The following is a 21,812-nucleotide window of genomic DNA, read 5'->3' on the forward strand; positions in this document are numbered from 1 at the left end:
TTCCTTTACACCTTCTGCCTTCTTGCCTGACCTCCTGTATGATCTCCTAATCTGACTGACCACTTAACCTCCTTGTGTCTTCTTAACAACGCAATCTCTAGTCTGAACTTTTTTCCTCCTGACTTCCCATCTGATGTTTGGTCTGGACTCTAACACCCTCATCTCCTCTATCCTACTTCTTACTCATCCCTTAGACCATGGTTTCTCTACTTTGGGCATTTTGGGACAGGATAATTCTTTTTCTTTTAAGATTTTATTTATTTATTTATTTGTCAGCGAGAGAGAGAGAGAGAGAGAGAGAGAGAGAGAGAGAGAGAGAGAGAACAAGCAGGGGGAGGGGCAGAGGCAGAGGGAGAGCCTCCCCACTGAGCTCCCCGCTGAGCAGGGAGCCCTATCCGGGGCTTGATCCCAGGGCCCTGGGACCATGACCTGAGCCAAAGGCAGACGCTTAATTGACTGAGCCACCCAGTCTGGATAATTCTTTGTGGTAGAAGGCTGTCCTGTTGCACTGTATAGAGTGTTTAGCAGCACACCTGGTCTTTACTCTCTCTAGCCACCCCCCCCCCACAGTTGTGACAATCAAACATGCTTCCAGATATTCTCAAACATTCTCTGGGTAAAATCCCTCTGTTGAAAACCACTGCCTTTTACCTGAGTGCTTGTCCCTGCACCCCAGGCACTGGCCTGGGATTCCATCATCTGCAACTATTGGGACTTCTGCACTTCTGTCTCGTCTAGGTAACAAGTATTCCCACTGCCCAAGCTACAAACCCCTGCCCTCCAGAATCAGATTCTTCTTCTGAATATCCAGCGGCTTGCCACAGATTTTCTGTTCTCCATACTCCACACCAGAGCTTCCTTCTTCCTGATTCTTTGTGCTTGTTTTCTTCCTTCTCCTGGTTTATGATTTTGCATTTTAATAACCAGTTCTATTTCCCAGGTGCTTTGGGTGGGTCATTAATTTCATGGTGTTCCACTCTTAACAGCATTGCCTCTGACAATCAGGGACCCATTTAACCTCCATCCTCCCCCTCCTTTGCCTTATTTTTTTGCTTTGAGCCAAGCCTTCTCCACTGGTCCAGTCTCCAAGAGAGAAATTAACACTGGTCCATGTACCAGTGTAGACTATGAGGTCTCTGAACCACTGCAGATCTGTTTCCCAAGTGAGGCAGCATGGTGTGGGGGGAGAGCGTGGGTATTGCAAACAGACCATTCCAAGCCCTGTCTTGGTCCCTCCCGTCATTGTATGACTGTGGGCCAGTCACTGAATCTCTCAGAGGCTCAGTTTAATGCAATCTTTCCCCTTTCCTTTAAAAGCTTAAATGAGAATACATACTAGCACAGACAGCTCAGAATTAGAAGACGATTCTCCTCCCACAATTCTCCTCTTTTAGAATCCAGCCTTATACAGATATTATTGCTAATATATGTCCTGAACTTGTCTCACTTTTGTCATCTTACGTATTAGGCATCTTAACACTTTACTGTTCATGTGGAGATGAGGCCCTTGAATTTAAATACATTATCTAATTACTCCTCCCAACGATCCTAGAAGACAGATATTGTTTCATCCCATTTTGCAGATGAGGAATTTGAAGTCACAAGGTCTCACAGGGAGAAAGTGGCAGGGCCAGGATTACAATCTTAATTTTCTCTACTTAAAACACATGCATTGAAACAAATAGCATATTGCTCTCCATATAAAATTAATGGATTCAATGAGATAATGTATGTAAAGTGCCTAACAATGCTGGCACACAAGACTTATTAAATGTCAATTCTTTTCCTTACCTATTTTTTGGGGGGGGTAATAAATGGAAACTGTGTTTCAAAAACAGCAAAAGGCCTTTGTAAGTTATCCCCCACCCCCCTGGCCATACTCTCTACTGGGCTCCAGGTTCTTGTAAGCAGAGTGGTATGTGTCCCTATGCTTCCTGCAGCACCTCAGAGAAGGTTTAATAAATAGTTATTGATTCAACCATTGATTAAAGCAGCACTGAGGGTGCCAAGTCACCTCCTTGGTGGCTCTGTGGTGAGCAGGGGGGCTGGCGTGCCAGTCTGTGGCTGCTCCCAGACAAGGGCGTTTGCATAACTGGAACGTGCTGTCCCCATCTTTAATAAAGATCTGAACGTCACTAATTGGCAGGCAGAGGCTGTGTTCTTTCCATGGGAATCAGGAGGGAGCAGAATGTGCCCTGAATGTTAATTTTCTTTGCAGCCTACACTTGGGGGTGGGGGATAAGAAGGGGAGAGGAAGAAGGGCCGAGGGGCACAATACACTCTACACATGGAGCTCTTGTCTGGTGGTCATTTCATTAAAATGTCCTGAAGTAAAGCTAAAAGGACACAGAATTTGGCTCCAGTTAACTTGGTTTATGTTTCTGAGTCATTTCTTAAAAGCTAAGTCAGTCAGAAACAAATCTCTCTCAGCCTCAGTTTCTATATCTGCCAAATGAAAATAAAATGATAAGTGTGACCCGCAAAAACATTTATTGAATGAATGAATGTAAACTGATAGATTTTGCAAAGGGATGAGGCATCATCCATAAAAATGGTCTGTGCTGAAAGAGTACAAACAGGAAAAAGGTCTGGTAAAGATAAAAAATAATGACACCACTTGCAGGCTTCCGGGCAAGGGTGGACAAGAGTCCATTTCATCCCACGGTGAAGAGCAACACCATGTCCTAGCCCAGGGGTGCCCATGCCAGGCTAAGCAACTATGGGAGGTGCTTTTAAAGATACAGACTTACAGTCTGCATCTCTGAAGAGAGTGTTGTTCAGCAGGCCTGGGAGGGTAGGAGAATCCAGGAATCTGCATTTTTATCTGTGCCTCCTGCCATTCAGCCTGTAGGCCGTGCTGATTCAGCACCATGGTCAGCACCATATTGCAGCACTTCTCTACCAAAGGAGACCAAATGAAAAGACAAGAAAGATGCTGTTCAATTAAGTGTTGTTCTCCATTTACCCTCCAGGACCCTTGAGGACATTTAAGGATATCTGAGCAGGGGTGAGATAATCAGATAATAAGAAAAGTATGGAGTTACAGTTTTTGAACACCTCCAGAACATGAGTATGGTTTTTAATATATTATTAGCTTCGGCAACTGTGTAATTATAAGATGTACCTTATCAAACATGCATGACTATAGCAATTAAAAGTGATAAAATACAAAATTATCAATAGAAGGCCAATGGTTTCTTTCTGTATCTGTGATAACTATTTGTGGACCCTTGGGGTGTGGGCTCCTCAGTGTAGTAATGACTGCTATTGAAGATTCTGCAGACCTTTCTTGTGCATCTACTCCTTGGTGTGTTCACAGTGTGTTGTGACATGGCAATGGAGGAAGGAGGATGCAGAATAGCTGGGAATTGTGCATGCATGCGTGCATGCATGTGTGTGTGTGTGTGTGTGTGTGTGTATAAGAACAGTGTTTGGAGGCGGGGATGTATTGAGATGGGAACTTTCCTGAATATGTCCCAAATCCTAAAACCTCCACTTCTAAATTGTGTGCATGTGCCTTTGCATTCCTCTAAGGTATAGGAAAGAAGGAGACTGAGGAAGACTTTAATTGTATGTATCACTTACGCCAAATATTTAGCGCAGATCCCCCTGCCTTAGAAATCTCGGGCCAGAGTGTGAGTAGTTTGGGAAAGAACAGGAGAAGAAGCTCAGTCCAGGGACAGGTGATGTCAGGGTTGTACAGATTGAATACAGGACCATGAGCCTGAGGCAGCAGGCTCCAAGTACCACTGCATGCAGTTCTGTCAATAGTTGCCACTGGGATGTAATACCAATAAACTGAGCAACTGATTGATCTGCCGTCAGAACACTCACTAGACTCATTTCTTCTCCTGCTGTGCCTGCATGGCTGGGCAGCGTAAACTGTGCCCCAGCCAAGGTGGAGAGCAGAAGCCCCTGATAACTCAATAGGTAAGATAGTCACTTGTGCTCCAGGGGAGGCTTCTGACCAAGAATAGGGATGAATAAATGACAGATTGGTGGATGGAAGATAGAGAAGCTCTGGGTTTTTTTAGGCTCTCCTAGCAAGTCTCCAGCACTGCCCAAGACTCTAAAGGCAGATTATGAGGAAACTAGATCTGGGTGTGGAGGGGTGGGGTGGGTGAGAAATGTCTCTGGAAACCAAACCAACAGTCTAAAAAAATGTGGTGGCTCAGGCCCTGGACTCCTCTTCCAGAGCGGAGGAGATGATGGACACTGCCTTGGAGCCAGGGACTGCGGGGAGCTACAGGTCTAGACCGGGTCCCATGTGTTATTCCAGGGCCTGAACCTCATTCTGGGCAGATGTCCCATTTGCTGTGTTTCATTCTCTACCTACAGCTTAGAGCCCTGGGCTCAGGAAGACATATTTCTCTGTACTACAATTCCAGGAAAGCTTAAATGCAAATTTGCTCCTTGTTGAAAGGACTCTTGAGAAAATGGAGCATGCTGTTCTCAGACCCAGTAGCTCAGGGGCTGAGAGATGGCATGCAAGGGATGAGGGAATGGGGTACCCATAGGATGCCAGGCTCTGAAAAGAGTTCTTGCAAAATAAATGCACTTGCAGGGACCCACTGGACTTTGGAACTGGACAAGGGAAGGGAGGCCAGAGAAGACATCCACCAGATGTTTATCACATGTCTGCTCTACATCAAGTATTTTTCCCACCACTGGGAATACAGAAGTGAATAGATAGGTGAGGTCCCTGATCTCACAGGGCCCTTGTCCTGGTGGCAGAACCCCAAGAGTCACATGATCCCTGGGCACAGATTTCACAATGAAGCTGTTACATCCATGTCACGGACCACTCATTTATCCCTTGTCACTAAGTACTCCTAGGCTCACCCCTACCTCCACGTTAGTGTTGGGCCCTCTGCCTAGAATTCCCTCTGCCTCTGATTGGCCTTGCAAATGCATGTTTGTTTTTAGGGTCTCAGCTTTATTTGAGGTTTCCCAGGAGGCTCCTCCTGTCATCCTTCCTGGGCCAGCTTCCTGTCCTCTTTGCATCCACCTAGCTTAGCATTTGCCTTTCCTATTGGTCTTTGAGAACGTAATACACCCCTTGGGGCCAGGTGTGAGTCCTAATCATTTTGTAGCCTTGGTTCCTAGGGTAAGGCCTCCCACCCAGTGGGAACTCAATAAATAAGTACCGCATTGAACTGAATAGACCATTCTAGTGTACCCACTGTGTGCACCAAATATGATGGGTGGTGGGAGATGAATCAGACATGGGTGCCTGCCTCAAGAAGCTACCAGTCTAGTAAAGGGTGATCAGCCCCAGAGGAAGAGACTTTGCACTTAAGGGATAAATGCACAGGTGAGCTTTAGGCAATGCCCTGAAGCAATAGGGACAAGAGCTGAAGAAGGCAAACGCTGCCTCTGATCTTGCCTCCCATGAGTCCCCTTCATACACCTGCTCCAATCCACCTTCTGAACGGCCCGGTTCCTGGCCTGGCCCCACCCCCTCTCCCTGCTTCTTTTTAAGAGGTCCTCCATGCCTGAAATGCTCTCACAGCCACCTCAGCCCATTCAGTGTCTGTCCACCCCTATTGTCACAGTCACTGTGGCTGCCATGTCATCAGCATGCCAATGGCCCCCAGTGGGGTTGGTGGTGCAGGCAGGAGGGCAACGTTCATCTGAGGATCTAGGGCCCAGCCAAGCAGAATAGGGACTTTTTAATTGACATTTAAATGTCAATGCACCACATTAAATGTTATGGGTGTTTCATCGCGGTCCGAGTGGAGCATAAACACATCTCCAGCTCCTTAATCACTGCCCACATTAATTACAGATGCCCTTTGGTAAGTGGAAACAAACGACTGTGGATGCCACGTTCCAGCCAGGAGGCTGGGCTCCTGTCTGCTGGACAGCAGGAATGTCTGTCTTGTATAGGGTGCTTTGCCTGGCCACTGGGCCCCGGAGGGGATCTCTCCTAATGAGAAGGCCGCACAGTTAGAGATAGAAATAGGGAGAGACCAGTAGAGAGGAAGAAGCAGGGGACAGCAGAGAGAGGGATGGGAAAGAAGGGAGAGTGCTAAAGCAGGTGGAGAGGGAAAAGCAGAGTGAGAAGAGCGGAGAGAAAGAGCATCAGGGACCAAGGGAAACAGGGTGAAGGCAAGAGACTGCTTTAGGACAGAAAGAGATGGACAAAGAGCAAGGCAGAAGGAGACAGAAAAAGACACAAACATATGCAGAGAGGGACAGAGAGAAACTAATGGAGAGAAGAGAAAGAGACAATGTCCAAGAAGCATTAATTACTAAAGGAAACGTTTCTTCCTAGACAATACTGAAACCTCTGGAAATCTCTGAGACACACATAAGCTGCTCGCCTCCCCTTTCTCACTTCCAAGAAAGGATCACCCTGATTCCTGGGGGGTAGGGTGGTGGGGAGATGCAACTACTGGCTAACATGAGGTGGTCCCAGGAGGGAGAGGGTCAGCAAACTCTGTGTGCCAGGGAAGTCCCATTGTTCTCATGAGGCCCAAGGTCACAGGGTGAGATGCCTAGGTCCCAGGCAGAGTTGAGCATAAAGCCCAAGTGTTGTCTTTTCCAGGGCTTTTGCCACAAGCCAGTGCACCTGTCCAGACATTCTGGTTCTCCCCCTTGATCAGATCTGAAGCCTGACCCAGTGCTTTTATGCTTTCAGCCAAGATCCAGGCTGGGGTAACCAGTGCTGAGACAGGTACAGCTCGCTGGGTCAAGTCATTGAGAGGAGAACAGAGAATTCTCTTATGCTTTCTGTGGCAGGCCTGGAGGCTGAGAGGGGGTGCTAGAGTGTGGGTGATGGTTGCCTTAATGAGCTCGGCCTGCCCCCCGAGAGCTTACTACCCTGAAAACTTGGCCTCTCTTTGCTCCACAGAAAGCCTTTAAGGGAACTTCTGGAACCTGTTTTACACTGACCACTGGCATTTTGACTCATAAATTTTTTTTCTTGCAAAGCAGTTGATTTACACAGAATGAACATATGTCATATATGTCTATGTTGCAAAGCATACCACTGAACATCATCTATGAACTAGCCATACCCCCAACTTAAGAAACAGAATGGTGACAAAGTAGCTGAACATCCCTTGGCAGATACTGTTGGCCTTATTCATATAGATGAGGGATAAAGCAGGACAGAACTGGGGGTGTGAGAAAGATGGTCAGAGGGGCTGGAATGGCAATGAAGGTGCTATCTAGAGCTCTGGATGAGATGTCTAAAACTGTGAGGGCTTGCCCTGTTGTGGGCCTCTGTCCAAGCTGAAGTGGCTTTATTCAGACCCCTGACACATCTGTTTAATAGCCTTACCATTGTCAGGGAAGAGTTCAGTTTCTCTAACTTGCACCAGAGCCCTCATGGATCCTGGCCAAGAACACTGGGGATGCAGAGGTAAGATGCCCAGGGGCCCTTCTTTGAGGATCCCCAGCCCAGAGGGGAGGACTGACAGTAAGTGGGTTTTGGCAGCACACGACTTCCAGGACAGTAGAAGGGAGGAGGGGATTTTGGGGTTGGACTTTGAAGGACGAATAGGAGTTTGCCTATAGGCCAAGGAGAGGGTAGGGCCATCCCAAGCAGGAGACAGAAAAGATGTGAAGTTAAAAAGTTTGAGGAACTGTGACATGTTGGCAAACAGTTCCTAAGCTAAGTACTGGGGAGGAGGCCAAAAATAAATAATATGTGTCACTGCGTTGTAGATAATTTGACATATATGCAAATAACTGTGGGTTTATTATGATAGCTTAAATAAGAATGATATAAACAATGCTCTGGGACTACAGAAGTAGAATTTTGAAAATAATTCATTTATCTTTACCTCTATCAAATCTGTAAAAGGAGTTTATGTGGTCAGAGAGGAATTAATTCTGTCTGGAGTGATGGTGGATGCTGCCTTGAGGAGTGATATTTAAACTGGGATTGAGAAGAGAATTCTCAAGAGCAGATCAGACAAGGTGCCAAATAAGGATACTGGGTAGCCCAGGGTAGACTTGCACTAGGAAATATTCAGAATCAAAGCCTGACCGGGGTGGAAGATGACAGGCGTCATTGTCTTTTTTCATTCTTGTATTTTACAAGGATCTATATTTTACAGATGGAGAAACTGAGGCCCTGGGAGGAGATGAGACTTGTTTAAGGCCACACAGCTTATTTGGGGCTAACAAGATACAGCCCCATATGTCGATCTGCAATTTATGGGTTGGATTTACGAGCACTTTGTTTATTTTATTAGGTTTGTGTGTCACAGCCGATACCCTTAAGGATTTCTGTTTGTGGTTTTCCAACTCATTAAAACATAATAATAGACTTGGGGACCATTAGGGTTTCCCTGAATCAGCACTAGGCTGCCTCTTTATTGAAAAATGCACAGGTGGGCTGGATGGCAGCACCAGGGTCAGTCCCAGTTGGTCCCGAAGGCCGCACAAGCTGCTGGATTGACAGCTTCCCTGACGGCACAGCTGGGGTCACACTGAGAGACCTCCTGAGACCTTGAATGGAGCCACTCTATCTACTCCCACCTCGCTCTGACCTTTTTCTACCTGTGAGCTCGGTGTCCAGTGATGCAGTGGGAAGGGATTTTTCCCTGAGGCCCCAGCCAGCTTGAACCTTCTGATTTAGATGGCAAGAGCAGTTTAAATAATGAGCATCTTTGACCTTAGTTCTTTACTTTCAAGTTCACGGTCACAGCCACCTGGGTAAGGGATGTGATGGCAGTCATTTTATAAAAGCTCGGGGAAGAAACAGGGCTTGGCTAAGGCACACAGCCAGGGAGGGACAGAAATGAAACTTGTTGCCCAAGCCCGTGTAACTTGAAGTACAGTTCTCTTTCCTAAGTCAGAATGTTTATAATGTCCTAGTAGATTAGCGACAGCCTCAGTCCTAAGTGTGGGAAGATGAAGAGTGGCCATAATAAAGGCTAACAATCATTTAAGGCACCAACATGCTAGATGCTGTTCCAAATACTTTACCTGTCTCCTTTCACCTAACCTCCATACAACTTTATGCTAGAAAATTTAGACGAAACCCAAATTTCTCACTGTGACTGCAGAGCCCTCTGTGATGTGATCCCTGGCTATTCTTCAACTTTATTTCTGTCCATTTTTCTCCCTCACTCCAGTCCAGCTACTCTGGCTTCCCTCTTGTTCCTCAAACCTGTTCCCACCTCAGGACCTTTGCACAAGCGGCTCCCTCTGCCTGAAAAGTCTTTTCCTTCTAATGGTCATATAGCTCAGATACTACATTCACAAAGAAGCGTTCCCTGATCCCCACCGGCACTATTTCACAACCCTGTAATTGTTTGTCTCCAAGAGGACAGGGCTCATATTGTTCACTGCTGAATGTCTAACCTCAAGCACAAAGTTGGGCACACAATAGGGGCCTCAGTAAGTGCTTCTGGAATGAGCTGCATGAAGAATGCCAGAGGGAGGCAGGAGAGGAGGAGGTAAGGGAAAGACGGCATGAGGCACCAGAACCACCTGCCTGTTGCCACCCCTCCAGGTCCCACCTCTTTGAGATGCCTTCCCGATGGACATATCTTCGGGAGAGAAAACCGTTGACTAAAGTTTATCCATATTCATTCCAGAAAATATTCGCCATGTCCTAATAGTGGCTAATAACTTACAGCACTTAAAATATGCCAAGTCCTTTCAATGCATGAGTTTGCTTTATCTTTTTGACAACCCCACAAGGTGGATACCTATGGAATCCTATTTTACAGCTCAAGAGACAGGCCCAGGGGTGCTGTGTCACTTGGCCAAGGTCACACAGCTAGCAAGGGGACTGCACGCTGGAGCTGGGACTGGAACTTTGGCAGCCTTGGCTCTGGAGTCTAGGCACTTAACCTCTATACTCCACTGCCTCTCAAGGGAGGTAGAGGGACCTGTTCAAGGTCACATAGCTATTATATAGAAACTCTGGGATATAAACCCAGGTCCATCCAACTCCTGAGGCATGATGACCCAGGACATTTTTAACAGGCAACCTCAGCAATTGGAATCCAAGCAGCAGATCAGCAAGAATTCCCCTATATGGCAGCTGGAGCAAGATGAGGATCTAGAAGCATTCTGCTGCATTGAGGAGTGGGATGCCCCAAGTGCCTTTGCTAATCACAGCTCAGATCCTGGAACAAATGCCCAGGGCCTCTCTCATAAAACGAGTCTTCCGCAGATGGGGCTGAATGGACACAATCAGAAAAGATGTTCCAGACTGCCAGAGCTGGGCAGCTGGCTCCAGCCTGCTTCCGGGCCCATCTGCCACACACCTCGTGTCTCCCCTCCCATCCTCTGTCCCTCTTCCCTGCTGACACCAGCCCCCTCCTCCCATCTTTGCCTGGGGAGAAGGCTCAATCTGGGGGAAGTGGGTCCCTGCCCAGCGAGAGTAAGGGAAGTGTAGACAGCACGTGGAGGAGCTCTAGCTGGTGGGGCCAGCCGGCAGTGAAGCCAGGGGCTGGACGGCACACAGTGCGAGACTCCAAGTATCTCCCAAGATCGGGGGCTCGGAGGCCTTCCTCCCCACAATCACCTCCCAAACCATTCCTTGCAGCTCCTCCAAAAAAAGCTCTGGAGTTTGGGGTCCCCTGGAATATAACTCATATGGGAGGAGGTTTTATGACACGGTGGTTTAGACAAACTGTCAGGCCTACCTGAGCTTCACCCATCATTTGCTGTTGACCTGAGGGAAATGGCTTGATGAACCTCATTTTGTTCATCCATTGAATGAGGATAAGAGCATTTGCTTCTTAGTGCCCTGCAAATTAAGTGTACTGATGTGTTTCATGTACATAATGCTATTGAGCACAAAATAGTACGTATTTTGTGCTCGATAACAGTCAAGTTGTTGCTACGACCATTGCTGGAATGGGTCAGAGGTTCCTAGCAGGCTGGTCTACACTGGCCCAGCCTTGCCTGGTCACAGGGTACCTGGAAGCCAGGCTGAGCTTGGGGAGTGTTTCTATCCCATTAGCCTTTCCTCAGCAACTTCCTTCCCCTGCCTTGTCTCCTTGGTCCCCCCCTGAACTATGGCACAGTCTCAGTAACTTGATTCTTTACAATTCCCAGGGTCTTCTCAATTTTCCTAAGACTTTCAAAGATGCCACCCAAGTTCATTTCATGAGAACTCTGAGTCCCTGTTTCACAGATGAGTTCAACCTCACTACAGAACCACTGGGCAGCATGTCTCAGGAGGAAGAATTTGCTCCTGACTCGGCCAGAACTTTCCAGCAGCTACCCAACAGTCATGTGGAGCGGAGCCTGGCAGTGGGCTGTGGCATCCCTGGGACACAATGCCATAAAGTAGAAAGAACAGAAGCTGTGGGGTCAGCTTGCCTTGGGTTGGAGTCCTGAGGCCGCCACGGCTGACTGTGTGACGTTTCCTCTCAGAGCCTCAGTTTCCCTACCTATAATATGGGATGATAATGCTGACCTGGCAGGATTATTGAGAAAGTTAAATTAAACACCAGACAGGTACACAGCAGGTGCTCCATACATGTTGGCTCCTGGAGGGGTAAGCTCTGTAGGGTATGGAGGGTATGGTTCCCACCTCAATTCTTCTGCTCTAAAAGGCCTTCGTTGGGAGCAGGTTCCCTAGTGCATGAAGCAGGTGCTCTGAAGTCATCCCGCTGCTGCTGATAATCAGGCTGAGTGGCATGTCTGCATTAACCTGAATCATGGCTGAGCTCAGTCTCAGCCTAATTGGTGAACCTAGGCATGCAGGTTGTTCATTGGCGGAGCAATGGAGCAGTCTGAGTACTCTTGTTCTAAGATGGGGCTGGGAAGGAAAGTGATTCTGCCTCCGCCTGCCAGCAACGAGGGATAATTACAGCACTTGTCAAAATAAGATATGGAGATAGAGCCCATTGCCCGCCAGCCGGCTTCTCAAATCCCCTGGGAATCCCTGGTTTAATTAAATACCTGCAAATGCTCAGCGCTGGGTGTCAGCAACATGCCTGGATTAAAAGTCCACCCCAAATGCAGCCAGGATGAGCACGCTACCCCCCGCCCCCTTCCCCGCACGGGCTCCGGGTGGTGCGGAGGAAGTGGGTGGGGGAGAAGAAAGAGAAGAGAAAAATACAGGAAAGAGGCAGCGTGGCAGGAAGATCTGGCTGCAGCTGAAGGGATTGAATGGAACATGAGAAGAGTTTTCCAACCGGGAAGAATGCCTGCAAGAAATTTTCTCTCTTGATTAGGAAAATAAAACTCACATCTTTGAGTTTGGCCATGGGTGGTGAATCTCCATATGGGAAAGGGTAGCTGAGCTGTCAGCCCTGAACTTGGACTCTAAGACGACGCAGCTTATTGAGATTCACGCTCTCATCTAGCCATCTTCTGCCACCCTGCTGGTCTCCTTATCCCACTTTGGCCCAGTTTTGTATACAAGATCCAACCTGTGATCCCACTGCAGAATGGCCAAGCTTGGCTACAACATTAGACAAGATGAAACTAAAATCTTGGGATGACAACCGGAAAATAAACACCGATCATACCTTGAATCTGGCTGAGCCAGCACGCAGAATGCAACCTCCGCTCGGAGGCTCCCGGGACCTTCTCACCATTCTTAGTGATCACCAGCCAGAGTCCACTCTGGCCCACCTCCTACTGATTCTAGACTGGGGGCCTCAAACCAGTGGCCTATGGGCTTGGGCTTGGTCTAGCTAGCCCTTAGCTATATTTTCTTTGGGATGCAGCCTTTTAAAAAATCAGTTAACTGTGTACGACATCTGTCTATTCAGGTTCTCATGAAAAAATCTGATTCTCACGAAGATCTGTCCACACTGGGCCGCATTCCCACAGGCTTGAGTGATCAGCTGGAGCCAAGGAGCAGCTGCTCCCTAGAGATAGGACATGCCCTTGCAAACATTCGACATATGTCATTCGACGTATAGACCCTGGAATGTGAAGGCAAGAACCAGATGTTGCCTGCCTGCGTTATACTACGTGCTGAGTCTGCTGTAAAAATGTCCTCCCAGACTTCCTCATGGGAAGGGTAAGCCTGTGTTCAACCATTCATCTATCCATCCACTCACTCGCCTCCATTCTAGGTACTATGGGAAACCTGGAGACAGAAGGTTAAACCAGACACACATCTTCTCACTCCAGGCTTCTTGTCCGAAGCCCTCCCCTTACTTATAAGGAATAGTAACTGGGAATGAACGACCTCCCCTTCCAGACGGGCCAGCCATGCTATGAGGTGTCCTTACTCTCACAGACCCCAAGATGGGAACGGTGCCACCAAACGACTCTGCAACACTATTGTATGTATAAGACATGCATTGGCCTACTGGGGGCAGGGGGTGGTAGGGGAAGATCTTTCTATTGTTCTAGCTCATGGACAACAGAGGGGAGGTGGCATCACATAGGGTTAAAAAGAATGTGGATTCTGGGGCAGACTGCCTGGGTTTAAAGCCTGGCTCATGCTACCTTGGACAAGTTAGCCTCTCTGGGTCTCAGTTTTCCTCACCTGTTAAATGGGGATAATGATAGTTCTTACCTCATGAAGTGATTTGAGAATATCTGTAAAATGATTAGAATGTAGCAAGAGTTTTATTTCAGTATATGGTTAATAACTAATGAGAACCAGAGATGCACACACGTTCTGAGACAGGAGAGTGATCACATGATTTCCAGGCATCCTTCCCTGTCCAAGATTTTAGGATTCATTGCAAAGCAGAGGTGTTCCTCACGGAGCTGTTGTGAGTGTTATCCAGAAAGTGCCTATGGTGTTCTATCCTATGTCTGGGCCACAGGAGGTGTTTCTTGAGGTCGTTTCTTCCTCTCTCCCTCAGGCACTCAGCTGACAGCTTGGTGCTGGTGTGTAGCCTCAGCACACCCTTGGGAGGAGTTCCCTGCATATACAGCAGCCCAGAGCTGAGGATGATGTCATTCACTGTGAGCCTCCAGGGCCGCCAGGGTTTCCAGGGAAGGGAAGGAGGTGCTGGCCCGGGCTCCTCACCAGCACCAGCCCTGGCCTGGACAGCTCCTGACTGCCGCTGGTCCACACTCGTCCCTCTGCCAATTCCTTCCCCACACCTAAGCTTTGAAAAGCATTAATGGGAGCTGGTCATTCCTGCTTAAAACCTGCTAGAGGCCTCCTATTGCACTTAGAATAAAACCCCACCTCCTTAGCATGGTCCACAAGGCCCTGCATGGCCTGGCCATTGCTCACCTCTTCCCTTCTTCTTCAACTCCCCTCCGCCTTATTTACTGTGGTCCAAGCATGGCTTCCCTCCTTCTCTTCTCTCTGCCTGGCCCGAGGGGCCTTCCTTCTTCCCCCAGATGTTTACATATCTGGCCCTTTCCTGTTACTGACACCTGAGCACAAGTGCCACCTCTTCAAGGAGTTCTCCAGGACTTCCACATTTAAAGCAGCTCTCCACTCCATCTGCATTACCCTTCTCATGACCCCTGTTTATTTCCTTTGTGGCCCTTATCATCACCCCCAATTATCTTATGGGTTTGTTTCCTTGATTTTTGTCCACCTCTACCCCAATTAGTAGAGCAACAGGTCGTAAATCCCATGAAAATAAGCACTTGGTTCTGCTCTTTTTTGCTCACCTCTATATCCCTAGCCCTCAGCATGATGCCTGGGACACAGCAGACTCAATAAATATTTGTGGAATGAATGGATTAATTCCTTTCAGAGGCCAAGAGATGTGCCCTGGTCCCTCCCAGGGTCTGATGCTGCAGTGAGATCTCCTGTGACAAATGGTTCTAATTTTAATAATGTCCCAAAGCCTGGATCAACATCCTTGATCTAGGGAGTGGAGGACTGGTTCCCCCTCCAGCCCATCCCTGACTTCACCATGAAGCCCCAAACACAACCACCTACATACATGCATAACAACATGTCTCTAGTGAAGGTCATACAGATAAATGCAGAAAGCATGCAGGAGGCTAGGCAAAAGGACATAGTAGTCCATTCCAGGATGGAGATCAGTCAAAGCCCCAGCTCTGACTGTTGAGCTGGACCCTGAAGGATGAGTATATGTTTTGCTAAAAGACAAGAAGTAGAAAAGACAAGTAAGGGGAGGAGGATGAGAAAGGCATGCTGTCAATGTGCATGGTGTGCCTGGGATACAGTGGGTTGAGTGGAGCTGAGCGGGGGATACATGTGAGCAGTGAAGAGATAAGGCTGAGAAGGGACACTGGAGAGTCTGGAATCCCAGCTACACCACTCAGGCAGCTTCACAGCAGGCCTTGGAGGCCTGGCAACTGGTCGTCAGTCAGACTTCAGCTTCAGGATGATTACACTGGTGCAGTGTGGGGCATGGATTGCAAAACTGGAAGTTAGAGTCCAGAAAATGAGATAAGGGGGCTGTTGAGAAAGGGCCAAGGCTTATTCGGAGGTAATGGAATTTCAGAGAGAAATGAGAAGATGTGTTTAAGAGTTATTTAAGAAGTAGACTCACAGTTCAGTTCTTAGTGACCAACTGAACATAGTATTAAGTGATAGGACAGAGTTGAAGATGACTACTACTATCATCACCATCATCACTGTCATCACCATCATCACCATCACCGTTACTGTCATTGTCATCACCACCATCACCATCACTGTCACCTCCAGCCATCACTGCCATCAACATCATCACCAACACCATCATCATCACCACCATCACCATCATCATCATTCCAGCTAACATTTACTTGACTTGAACTATGAATTAGACATTGGCTTATTTCAGGAAGGCTCCTCAGATCCACTGGCGATTCTGTAAGCCTTAAAAGCCACCTAGTTTGCTTACTTTTCTCCCCTGAACTTCCTTTCCTAGATAAATGCTTTCTTCTGTTCCAGAACCAAGGGTGTTTGTGCTTAGTATTCCTTATGGTTCTCGTGAGTGGTACAATTATGTCAGTATGTTCTGGAGCTTCCAGTCTAGACACAATAGCCAACTGCCCAGCCAACTGCCCAGATCATGGGCCTGTTCCATGGCTATGGTCCAATAACTTAAGGAACTGGATTCTAACACTTGATATTTCTTTCTCAATGCTTCCCATGACAACTTAATGCTCTTATAAACTCCACAAAACAGAAACCACATCTGTTTTCTTCACTGATGTATATCCATAGTTGTAGGCATGGTGGGCATTTAACAAGTATTGTTGAATAAATGTTATTTATATCTCTATAACCAACTTTTCAGTGTTCATTGATAGAATATAAATTTTTATGTCAGAAGTGAATTCTATCCAAAAAATGAATTATCCAAGTGTCTTATATTTTTGTGGTCAAATATTTTCAAATATGATGAAAACATCGAATAAAACAAGCTTTTCAAGTGTAAGACTTCTCAGAACCCTTAATGTTCTAATGCATGTGGTGACTCTCCAAGAGAAGTTTCAAGTACATAACATTTCTTAAGCTTATTTAAACACAGAGGCCCTCCACGTGGTCTAATGCTTCCAGGAACACACTTTCAGAAATGCTAGAGTTCAGTCCAGTGCTCAGTGATTTCAGCAGCTGTAGACCACCATCATTGTCTCAGGTTCCCTTATTTGTACTGTCACCACGGTTAAGGGACAGATAATTGATTTGATCAATTAGTTGCATGAATGTCAGTTCCTTAAATCAGAGCAGGTTTGCTTAGCCAAGAATATTATCATGGTCTAAGGTTGGTGCTAAATTTTTTTTTCTTTTAATAATTTAGAATCCAGGGACATCCTTGTTGAGGGTATTGTGCTAAGTGAAATAAATCAGAGAAAGACAAATAATACCATATAATCTCACTTCTATGCAGAATCTAAGAAATAAAGCAAATGAACAAATAAACTTATGGACTCAGAGAAGAGTGGTGGTTGCCAGGAAGGTGGGTGTTTGGGGGGTGGACAAAATGGCGGAAGGGGGTCAGGAGGTACAGGCTTCCAGTTGTGAAATGAATAGGTCATGGGTATGAGTTGTGCAGCGTGGTGACTATAGTCAATGGTAATGTAGTGCATATTTGAGACTTGCTGAGAGTGGATCCTCAAAGTTCTCATCACAAGAAAAACAATTTTTTTATAACTTTTTATGGAGATGGATGGTGACTAGACTTACTGTGTTGATCATCTGCAGTGTATATACATGTCAAATCATTGTACTGTATACCTGAAATCAATACAATGCTGTATGTCAGTTACATATCAAGTAAATAAATACATAAATAAATTTTAAGAAGAACTCAGGAATTCCATATTTAAAACTGTAGATGAAAGTCTAGATTGACTGAGGCTTATATAAGGCATATACTTTTTTAGCCCAGGTGAGATGTGTTTCCATTACAACAAATACAGCTTCTGATGACAAGGCAACTGTCTGTGTCAGACTTGGAGTGGCGACAGAGGGGCTTACCTTGGGGTGTGCAGAAGCCAAACAGGGACCCCATCCCTCATAGTTATCATGAGTTCCCTAGTGCACTGCCCAGCTTCTCCAGCCTGTCTCTAAGCTAGAGGTCCCAGCATTAGGATTCTCCTATCTAGAGAGGGACAGGATGATTTTAGCCTGGAGCAACTTGGAAATCAGTGACTCTAAAAGCAGATCTATTGCATTTAAATAAAGAGCTGTAAGAGAGTTGTGCACTCATAGACCACTCCCAACTCCTGAGGTTAACTGCAACCCTGCTTAGAAACCAGGAGGTAAACTGGTGGTGTCCATATAAAACTTGAACCTCAAAGGGCTAGACCTTTGATATAATGGGAATGAGAAATGAATTAACACACAAAATCTGCCTATCCTGACTTCGATGTTGGAGTTAGGTGGGGGAAGGAATGGAACTCATTTTCCTGAAAATTTGTAACCATACGCTAGCCCTCACTTGGGTTTGTGGTCTGAAAAACTCAAGTAGAAAATTTTATTTAAAATGGTCATGGATTAGTAGTTTTCCCAGGTGACTGGAAGAAGCACACAGCCCTTTCTGGAGAAGTGAAAATTTAACACAGTCCTCAAATAATTCTCAAAGATAAAGTTCCAAGGAACATTCATCCTCAAAAATTACAAAACATACAAGGAAACAAGGCACTATGAAAGAGAGCCAGCGGGAATAATAGATAGCAAAATCAGATCTGCAAATCTTCAGGTATCAGAATTTCTATTAGACACAGAATGTAAGATGACAATGTTTATATGTTTAAAGAAATAGAGGTGTGGAAATATGAGCAAGTAACAAGATACTATAAAAATGTCTTATCAGATTTGAAAAAGAATCATATAGAACATATAGAATTGAAAAATACATTATTTAAAAATTTAAAAACCTCAATGAATGGATATGGATAGGTTAAATGACAAAGCAGACATAATTGAAGACAGAATTAGTAAACGGATAAAAATAAATAAAAATTTTCTAGAATGCAGGCTAGAAAGACAAAAGTGGGAAAATGAAATATGATTAAAAGACATGGAGGATAGAGTGAGAAGACCTAACTCAGGGCCACTGCTTATGATCATTCAGATAGTATACAGCAAAATTCTAGAAGGTGTAGGCTACATCACAATTGATGACAGAGAAATATTAAAAGCAGTCAAAGGGAAAAGTTAGATCATCTACAAATAAACAGCAATTAGGGTAACAGCTGTCTTCTCAACAATAACAATGGAAGCCAGTATATAGTGGAATGATATTTTCAGTGTGTCAAGAGAAAGTAATTGACCACCTGCAAATGTATACCCAAGAGAAATTATATTTCAAGAATTACAGCAAACTAAAGACATTTTTGGACAAAAATAGAGTTCATCACCAACAGATCCTTACCAAAGAAAGTTCTAAAAGATAAAGCTTAGTCAGAAGGAAAATTAACCCAGACAGGTCTCAGATTCACAAAAGAATACTAAGGAAATGCATGATTAATACGAAGGTAAATCTAAACTAAAATTACTGTATAAATCAATAATGTTTAATTTGTTCACATGAAAATAACAAGATAAAGTACTATTTTCAGGTAAGATGCAGTTGATCATGGCAAACAACTTTCCCAGTGCAACAACTATCCCCCCCACAAAAAAGGAGCTGCAAAAAGAAAAATTTTGAACATATCAAAGAGTACGGAAATGAAGATTAAATGGACCAAAACTGCAGAAAGACAACAGCACTTCCTAGGTAAGCTGATGAGTGCTGACAGCTTTCTTCCCTGGGGATGTTTGTGATTCTGGACATGGGTTGAGGCTGGCCTTGGCCCAAGGAGAGGTAGTCTACTGAGGGAAATGGCAACTAGCAGAGCTTTGGGCAGTTGTTCAAACTGGTATGATGGATTGAACACTAGAGGCTCCAGAAATAGAAGGACAGTTTTCCTCCATTGGACACTGCCGAGTGCTAAAGGAGTGCAGGTAGCAGGGAAGCTGAGATGGAAGACTGGAGTAAAATCTCATAATCTCATGATATTTAGGAGACAGAGTTCCCCTAGGGGGAAAGAGCCCAACATAAATACCTGACTGTTTTTGCCCTTTTTAAGGATGAAGAGAGAGAGACCATCTGGGCTCTCATTCAATAACCTTGGAAGGCCACACTCAAGGAACAGGGACAAGCCAGATGTGATGGATTCAGTGTGTTATAAATTGCAACCCACCCATGACACACCTCAGTTGCTGACTGGACTGAGATAATCAGCCTTTCATCCTGTCCCCCAGTTCAGGAGATGGGGAATCTCTCTGGTAGAATGTATCTGCTGGAGCTTCTGTAGTTCTTTACTTCACAATGTTCAGCATACTGTCAAATTTATGAGGACTGTGAAGTGGCTGGTAGTGAGAGAAAAAAAGGAAGCAAACACAAAAATAATCCACAGAAGATCCAGATATTGTGGTCATGAGCCAAGGATGTTAACTATGATTACTTTGTTAAAAAAAAAAAAAAAGAGGAAATGATGGACAAAATGGATGAAAATATGTAGCCTTCCAAAGTCTACTATCTTTCAACAGTTACTTGGAATGAATAAAAAAGTACAAACTTATGGATGGGTATAACAGCAGGAAAGACATAACAGCCTATAAGATCAGTAATTTAAGGACAGAACAATGGATAAAAATTAAACTAAAATCAGAGAAAAAAGAAAGTAACATCAAAAAACAACAGAGTATATGTAAAATGTAGGTCATTGTAAAAGGTTTAACATACATATAATTGGAGCCCCAAAGGCAAGGGGAGAAATTGGGCAGAAGCAATATTTGGAAAGATAATAAGCAAGAGTTTCAAAACCTAGAAAAGACACCAATTCAGCAATTCAAGAAACCCAGCGAAACCCCAAAAAGAATAAACACAAAGAAAATCACACCTACACACTTTATTGTCAAACTGTTGAAAACTAAAGACAAAGAAAATTTCTCAAGAGCAGCCACAGAGAAAAAAAACCACAAATTATCTTCAAAGAAACATTAATAAGTCTGTTACCTGACTTTTCAACAAAAACAAATGAACTCTAGAAAATGTCTTTAAAATGCTGAAATAAAAAAAAATAACAAAACTGTCACTCTTATATACACAGCAAGAAAATCCTTCAGAAAATGAAACAAAATAAAGACATTTTCAGACAAATGGAAACTAAAAATCAGCAAAAACTTAAAGCCATCAGACCAGCACAAGAAGATATACCAAAGGAAGTTCTTTAGACTGAAGTAAAAATTATTTCAACCAGAAACACAAAACTGTAAGAAGACTAGAGAACATTACAAGGGAAATATGTGCGTAAATATGCAAGAATATTGCTGATTTAAAATGACAATATTAATAATATCTTGAGGGATTTAAAACATATTTAGAAGTCCAATGTTTAATGACAATAGCACAAAAAGCCAAAAGGGAGCAATGGAGCTCACTTGTAAAGTTCTTGTGTTGTTCAGGAAGGAGTATAAGTCCAAACTTAAAAGTAAACTAGGATGGCTAAGCATTATACAGGCTAAAGATGTATATTGAAACTTGTAGGGTCACCACTGAAAAGTAATTCCAAAATGTGAAGCCAAAAGCCAATACAAGAAAAACATAGAATAATAGAAATATTTGTTTAATTTCCAAAAAAGACAGCAAAGAAAAGATAAAGAAATGACAAATAAAAAACATATAGCAAAGTGGTAGAATTAAGCCCAACTGTATCAGTTGGTATATTAAATACAAATGGATTAAAAATAGCAAGATAGAACTAAAATAATGAACCATGGCATTTAAGTTGGGAAGGAGGTAATCAGAGTCCAAATACCGTCAAGCTATTATTATTCAGAAGAAAGCTAAAGATATCAATGAGATTTAGACTTTGTTAAGTGTGCATGTTAAAATATCTAGGATATAGGGGTGCCTGGATGGTTCAGTTGGTTAAGCGTCTGCCTTCAGCTCAGGTCATGATCCCAGGGTCCTGGGGTCGAGTCCCACATCAGGCTCCCTGCTCTGCAGGAAGCCTGCTTCTCCCTCTCCCGCTCCCCCTGCTTGTGTTCCTGTTCTTGCTGTCTCTCTGTCAAATAAATAAAATCTTAAAAAAAAATCTAGGATACATACTTAAAAAGAATCAAACTAGTAAGCTCGCTATTCTGAATTCCTTTAGAATTTCTTATCAGTTACTCTGAATTTTGCAGTTAAGTCATTATTCAAGTCTGTACAGTTACAAGGTTTGGTAGAGAAGTAACTTTTCCTAACACTAAAATATTTACTAATGAGCTGGCCACTTAAATAGTTTATACTCAAGTATTACTCCCCATTAACACTATTTTCTGATCTCACTCATCTCACCTAAGCTTTGTTGGTTGTTGTAAATGTTTGAAGATGCAATGGAAATTCAAAGGAAATTGATGAAAAGAAAAAGTACAAATCTTGAAACAGATCAGGATTTCATGAAGTTAGCAAAAGGGCTGTTGGAAAACAGCCCCGCTGACATTTAAACTACAGTGAAGA

The 21,812-nt window shown here is 44.6% G+C and overlaps 1 protein-coding gene across 2 annotated transcripts in view; it reads right to left on the reverse strand.

Annotated features, from left to right (window-relative positions):
- KCNIP1 (potassium voltage-gated channel interacting protein 1) overlaps positions 1-21,812 on the reverse strand; it is a 204,528-nt gene that overhangs the window by 145,670 nt on the left and 37,046 nt on the right. The window lies entirely within an intron of this gene.

Source organism: Callorhinus ursinus, unplaced genomic scaffold (genome assembly GCF_003265705.2).
Source record: "Callorhinus ursinus isolate GAN/ISIS: 27379988/994484 unplaced genomic scaffold, GSC_fseal_2.0 scaffold3, whole genome shotgun sequence".
Classification (NCBI taxonomy): Eukaryota; Metazoa; Chordata; class Mammalia; order Carnivora; family Otariidae; genus Callorhinus; species Callorhinus ursinus.